The sequence below is a fragment of the Tachyglossus aculeatus genome, chromosome 3, assembly GCF_015852505.1.
Source record: "Tachyglossus aculeatus isolate mTacAcu1 chromosome 3, mTacAcu1.pri, whole genome shotgun sequence".
NCBI lineage: Eukaryota > Metazoa > Chordata > Mammalia > Monotremata > Tachyglossidae > Tachyglossus > Tachyglossus aculeatus.
Genome location: NC_052068.1, coordinates 95,218,665 through 95,226,293, shown reverse-complemented (window position 1 = coordinate 95,226,293; position 7,629 = coordinate 95,218,665). Strand labels below are relative to the sequence as shown.

General features: G+C 40.3%; 1 non-coding gene across 1 annotated transcript; it reads right to left on the bottom strand.

Annotated features, from left to right (window-relative positions):
- Positions 1–598: 598 nt before the first annotated feature.
- Positions 599–736, bottom strand: LOC119926014. Its single transcript, XR_005449933.1, has one exon. It is a non-coding gene; the product is annotated as a small nucleolar RNA SNORA7 (small nucleolar RNA).
- Positions 737–7,629: the final 6,893 nt, after the last annotated feature.

Here is a 7,629-nt window from a genome sequence, read left to right as displayed (position 1 = left end):
TAAAAAACTCATTAGTATCTTGAATCTACCCCAGTGCTTGACATATACTAAGCTATTAACAATTATTATTATTATTTATTGTTAGTAGTACTGCCATCAGAGCAGCCTGGCCTAGTGGAAGAAGCATGGACCTGGGACTAAGAGGAAGGACCTGGGTTCTAATCTTGACTCCGACAGGTGCTTGCTGTGTGATTTTGGGAAAATCACTTTACTATTTGTGCCTCAGTTTCTTCATCTATAAAATGGAGATTCGATGCCTGCTTTCCCTCCTACTTATTATGTGGACCCATGTGGGACAGGGGCTGTGTCTGACCTGATTAGCTTACATCTACCCTAGCTATTAGAACAGTACTCCACACATAGTAAACGTTTTGTCTTGTCTCATGCTATCAAGTCGTCTCTGACCCATGGTGACACCATGGACACATCTCCCCCAGAATGCCCAACTCCATCTGCAATCATTCTGGTAGTATATCCATAGAGTTTTCTTCGTAAAAATACAAGAGTGGTTTAAAATTGCCTCTTTCCACGCAGTCAACTTGAGTCTCCACCCTCGACTCTCTCCCAGGCCCCTGCTGCCCAGCACAGGGGTGTTTTGACTTGTAGCAGATTGCCTTCCAGTCACTAGCCACTGGCCAAGCTAGGAACGGAATGGGTAGGCCTCTGCTTGACTCTCCCTCATATAGTCGAGACTGGTAGAGTACTGGAAACTTTCCAGTTGCGACCCTGGGAGGGGAGTAAGAGTTTTAGAAATATCATAATGATAATAACAGTTGTTCAGACCCCACTACCTATAACTCCCTACTTACACTCTCTCCTGCTGCTGAAGGAAGGCAGGCTTTTGTCTAAAGCAGGAAGCATTTAATCTGCACTGTGTTTGACATGGTTTAAATCAATTGGTAGGAGCATTATTGGTAAGAAGGGAGAAGGGAGGAAAGGGAGATGGAGAGAGATTAATATGATCTCCAGCTGCCTACAACACATATAAAGACAGGAAGTTGAGGCCCAAGGTGGCCACTGGGACCCCAAACCTTAATACCGTCCAGAGAGAAGTTCAGTCCACATGCTATTGCCCTCTGTCTGAAAAACTGAAAATCTGTTCATTCATTCAGTCGTATTTACTGAGCACTGTATTAAGGGCTTGGAAAGTACAATTCGGCAACAGAGACAATCCCTACCCAACAACGGGCTCACAGTCTAGGAGGCGGAGACAGACAACAAAACAAAGCAAGTAGGCAGGCATAGTAATCATAGAGTCTACATAGCGAACTCGACATCTCAGGGTTTAAATGGGTTCAGAAAGACAAAGTATTGTTTTGTTCCAGTGGTTATAACCATTCTGCTAGCCTTCCCTACAATCCTTCTCCACTTGCCTTTTCCACGTGCCTTTTTCACTGAACCCTTCATTCACATTCTCTGGCCTATGATGTTGTAACCCAAACACACACACAGCAAGGTAGCTGTCAAGTTCCAAGTTTAACATCTCTTAACAAAGAATTACCTGAGCATTTTCCATTACATTCTAATTTAAATGTTTTGTTGTTCTTTTCACTTCAATAAAAAGTCCCAAATCTGTTGACTTCTGGGGCCAAACCAGGGTGGGAGACTGAAGGGGAATGGTAAGATCATTTAATATGTTGGAAGATTAGATGTTGATCCAAGGGTTCAGATCTTGGGGGCCTAGACATGGAGGGGGCAGGAGCAGGGTCAGGGTGGTCCTATATAATCCTCCTCCCTCCAAAAACCTTTCCAACGTACGTGCTTGCTCACCTCTAGATACTGAAAAATTTAGACCTGTTGTTCATCTCCCTCATTAACAGAGCTGTGTGTTTCTCAAGGGGGATGAAAGAAATACAAAGGCAAAATGTTGCAGTTCTCAGAGCAATAACTAATGTTTATGAGTAACTTCAGTCATTTCCTTAACAAGTAACTAATTGTCCAATGATAACAAAAATGATTGAAAAAAAATACATCCATCTAAGGCCTGTGAGGAAATAAGCCATTCATTTATTCAATCACATTTACTGAACGCTTACTGTGTGCAGAGCACTGTACTACGCACTTGGAAAGTACAATTTGGCAACAGATAGAGACAATCCTTACCCAACAATGGGCTCACACTCTATAAAGCAGACAACAAAAACAGAACAAGTAGACAGGCATCAATAGCATCAAAATAAATAGAACTTTAGCCAGTGTGTTTGCTAGAGGAACTCCAAATTCGAAAGAGCCTACTGATAATGTCTGCAAAAACGTAAAATTATGATATACAAAGGGTCAAAGATTTATTAGTCTCATAACTTTCTCATGCCTTTTGGTCACTGCTCTTCATTTTCTGCCTGCCTGACCCTTCTACTGTCTGAGGGAGCTGGCACATGGGACGACAAAGTAAACCTCCTATTGCAAAAATCAATAAGGTTACCTCCTGGATTCTCCTCTTTTGCAGCTTGAGGATAATCAGTCAGGCTCCAACCAAATCACACTTAAAGTGAGTACTGAAAGGGTTACATCCACATTGTCCTCACCTGTTCTTTCAAATGCTCCAATTAAAATGAAATAGTTCCGACTGACAGAATCTGAGGTCTTCCCCCTTTGGATATCTTCCATTAGATCTCAATGTCCCCAGACTGTGGCATCACCTGCATCACTGCATTGAGCTATATAGAATAAAGTGCCCTTGGGCACTGTAAAAACCAACTTCTACCAGTTCTAATGTAGCCAGAGCCAGAATGCATTTCCTTTCTTCCTAAGATATTTGGACCCCATTGTTGTGGACAATGGCACAAGGGAGCAGCCCTGTTAGGGAGGGCTTTAAGGGTAATCGACACTGATCCTCACCTCCTCTGATCCACTGATCATCACTCACCTCCTCCAGGAGGCCTTCCCAGACTGAGCCCCCTCTTTCCTCTCCTCCTTCTCATCACCCCCGCCCTACCTCCTTCCCCTCCCCACAGCACATGTATATATGTTGGTACAGATTTGTTACTCTATTTATTTTACTTGTACATAATTACTATTCTATTTACTTTGTTAATGATGTGCATCTAGCTTTATTTCTATTTATGCTAATGACTTGACACCTGTCCACATGTTTTGTTTTGTTGTCTGTCTCCCCCTTCTAGACTGTAAGCCCGTTGTTGGGTGGGGACCGTCCCTATATGTTGCCAACTTGTACTTCCCAAGCGCTTAGTACAGTGCGCTGCACACAGTAAGTGCTCAATAACTACGATTGAATGGATGAATGATCCACCAAAAAGTGCTAGGATGGCACTCATACACTGCAGTACACTACTGGACTTTCCCAAGAAGTGATCAACTCTGAATCCAATGGAACCATTTTAGAATGATTATAATTAGGCCAGGTGATTTCCTAAGAGTCAAAGGAGGTTGAACAGTAATTAATAATAATAATAACAATGGTATTTATTAAGCGCTTGCTATGTGCAAAGCACTGTTCTAATTCTGTCTTTCCTTATCTAGACTCAGTAAGGATAGCGGGATCTCCATATAGGAACAGCATTCCCAACACACCTGACCACTGTCAATCAGGATTATCAGAAGTGCTACCCATCTTCCATCATGCTAACCCATAACCTCACTGGAAGAGAAGACACCTTCATTAGTTTTTTCTTCTCTTCTCTGACTGCTATGATGGAATGAAAAATGTCTCATTATCCTCTCCGCTTCTCTCTATCCTCCCTCACTCTCTTCTCTCCTCTTTTCCTCTCACCATGACCCAAACTTTACTGCTACCATTTTCTGTTTTTCCTTTCCATGGTTTTTCAGCCCTGCTCTCTCCGCTGCCCCACCTTGATTACTCCTTCCTTTGACTTCTGCTGAGACTCAGCATAGAGCACCCCAACCTCTTTGTTTCTTTTGAGTTCATGCTCTTCTCATCTTTTCACCCCTTCCTCCCTTCTTCCATATGGTTCTTAATCCCAGTACCCTTTTTCTCTATCTCCCCAGGGTTATTTCTCCCACTCCCTTACCCCTTGATTGTGAGGTGATACAACTAAATATTCAGACTCTGGGATGGCAGTGGGAAAAGAATAGTAGTAGTACTAGTACTACTAGCAGGTTACCCCAGCAGGTAACCTGGGGGAGACTGAATTACCAGATAGTCCCCTATGAGAAAGCTTTAATACCTTGTACTGCCTTGTCTTCATTAGTCCAGTCTAGTATTCACACAGTAAAGTTTGCTGAATTGAGATGAAAAAGTATTAGTTACCAAAACCCCTCTTTTTTTGGCAGAAAATGAGTCTGGGAAAACTACGGCAGCTATGCGGCAGAAGGAATCTGCTTGAATGCTTTATATATTTGTCAAAGTGAGGTATTATAGACATAATATGTGCTATCAACTAGGTGTGGTGGGGTTTAGAAATGGAGCCAAATGATATCTTTATGTGGAAATGGTGATTTTTTTTTTACATGAATGGACTCATTTTTTTCTTCAGGTTTGTTTCGCAGGAGCACAAGAGCACGATTTGCCTAATTTGGAAATGAACTTTTTATTTTATCTGAAACTTTCTCTGAGGACCATTTTCATTTTTAATGAAGGCAATTATCTCTAGTAAACAAGTGAACAAGTATATGCAAATATGTTGGAAAAGTTAGGATGAGAAGCTATTTGGTTTATTTCCAACCTCCTTTCATTTCCCTTTCCTTTTTTGGTGATTAGCAAACCGAGGGCAGAGGCCACAGGGATTTGCCTAAAATGTGTATGCTTCTTCCATTTTGTGCTAGAGGGTCACTAGTTTATGTATTCCATCCATGTGTCCATCATTTCCAATTTGCTGCCTTTAAATGTGGAATTTTACAGTATCTGGTTGCTGAGAACTAGTTATTTTCCTTTAGTCAAATGTTTTCCTACTTGAAAATGTCGCTGTACAGATAAGTCATAATAAGATCAACTCATGAATATTCACAGGCCATTTTTTGAGTCATCATATTGCCCAGTATTACACTATTACCAGCTACATCACCCATATTCCTGATTACTCTCCCCCATTAAATCCTTAATTGCTATTTCAAAAGGGTAATTTTTCATAGTAATTCTTGCCCAGTTTAGTGTCCTGCATCAAGCCACATAAGGCTTCTTCTCCTGTCTGAGATTTATATGTTACTCATTTTAGGCTTTGCGTTTCAACTGAAGACATTTGGATTTTTCTGGATTCATTTTAAGCATCTTCCAAATGAGATGAATTCTGAGATTGTTCCTTGAAAAAGGATCAAGATACTTTAATATTTCCCTTAGGATGCAAGGATTTGATATGCCAACTTTTCAACTGGGTTGAAAACCATCAAATCTAAATTTAAAAATGATATAAATCTAACTTTCTATCAGTATATCATGAGTGACTGCATGCTTTTTTCCCCCCATTGATCTTAGGTACTAGTTTAAAAAATGCTTTCAATTCAGAAGCATCTCTTTTTGAATAGCACCTTTCTAGAAAAAATGAAAAATATATAATGGGCCTTATTGAATTTTCTAGGAAAGAAACACTGAGTTGAATGACAGGAAAATGTCTTTTGGAGCTTGAAAGAGTATTCAATCATAAAACACTATTAGTTTTATTTTTTTAGTCTAAAATCCAGTATGAAGTCAAGAACTGACCAAAATTCAATCCATATAGATAACAAATTTGAATTTATTAATTTGTGCAGGAAATTGTCTCCAATTCATTGTATTTTATTATACACAAGCACGCACACACATATCATAGCATGAAAAATGGAAAAAAAATTATCATCTGTTGGGATTCCCTCATGGGATTCAATATATAAACTCAATTGCTTCAGGGCTATTGCCAGCCCATGATGCTATACTGATTATCTCAATTTGCAGTTAGTTGTGTCTATTTTAAAGGATGACTTTTTGTTCCATTGTCCTCTCATTTTTTGCTAGAGTTTCTGTTTAAATTGTTTTCTTCATTCTGGAACACACATTTATCCTGGACTTCTTCATTGAAGCTTTTAATATTTTCCAAGCTATCATGTTGTGTAGATTACTATTTAACCACTCCCATGAATATTCTGATCTGGCAGGACACAGCCATGTTTCCTCTTTATCTGGGGAAAGGAGAAGAGTCAGCTTCTTACGCTAGAGAATCATCTAGTCTCTTGCATGTCTTGACCCCCGGCTAGGAGCAGTTAAATATAAACTAGCTCAAAAAGGTGGTGGAGAGAGAAGAATATTCATTTAGCTAGGAAAAGTCAGGTCACAATCTCTGTCCCTGTTCAGCACTGGTCCAAGTCTTTAAATCAGAATGAAGAAGAGAAGGCCCATGTGCAGTTGTACATGTAGTAGAGGGGTACTTCTGGAGTCAGCTTGAGGTGTTCCAAGATGAAGGTCCATCTGAGATCCTTTCAATTCAATCACTCCAGTAATCCCATTCACACATCTATAAATTGTGTTTAGTCATTTCATATCCACCCATACGCACATCTGAACATAACTCTTTTAATGGTATTTATTAAACACTCACAACATGCCAAGCACTGTACTAAGCACTGGGGTATATGCAAGATAATCAGGTTGGACACAGTCCCTTTCCTGCATGGGCCTCGCAGTCAGAGTAGGAGGGAGAACAGGAGAAAAGAACAAAATAGAACCCACTTATGGAAGCACTTACCCACCTACAAATCCAGTTTTCTTTTCTTCTTTTCTATAAATTATTTGGAGTTGGTCTTCTCTGTGAGACTGTGAACTCCTTCAGGCCAGGGATAAGGGGTGGGGGCAACAAAATCTATCATACTCTCCCCAGTACTTAGCACAGTGCTTGGCATAAAAGGAGAAGCAGCGTGGCTCAGTGGAAAGAGCCCGGGCTTTGGAGTCAGAGATCATGGGTTCAAATACCGGCTCTGCTAATTGTCAGCTGTGTGACTTTGGGAAAGTGACTTAACTTCTCTGGGCCTCAGTTACCTCATCTGTAAAATGGGGATTAAGACTGTGAGCCCCCTGTGGGACTACCTGATCACCTTGTAATTTCCCCAGCGCTTAGAACAGTGCTTTGCGCATAGTAAGCACTTAATAAATGCCATAAAAAATAAATAAATACCATTGGTTGATTTCCAATGAACTTTTATATTTTTATTCTTCCGTTGCTTCCATTTTATAATGGTAGATTAGTGATTATATTTATTTCCCTAATTATATTATACGTTCCATGGGGACAGTAACTATCCTATGGAAAGAGCATGGGCGGGCTGGGAGTCAGGAAGGCTTGAGCTCCAATATAAATTTTGCCATGTATCTGCTGTGTGACCATGGATGAGTAACTTCATTTTTCTGTTCTTCAATTTCCCCATCTGTCAAAATGAGGAGAGGATACTTGTTCTCCCTCCCTGTAAGTCCCATGTGGGACTGTTTGCTTATATTGTCTCTTCCTCACTGCTTTTTACAGTGCTTGACACAGAGTAAACACTTAAAAAATACCATGATTATCATGATTATTATTACTTCGTTTGCAATTTTTTCAGTAATGCCCTATGACACTTAGTTTATAACACCTGCCTGTCCATCTGACTGCCTGAAGAAAAAAAATGACTGGTTAAAAAAGAGTGCAGGAATGAGAGCCTGTTTAGAGTGGTAATGACTTTGAAGAGGAAGACGAGTAACGTGAGTTTTGA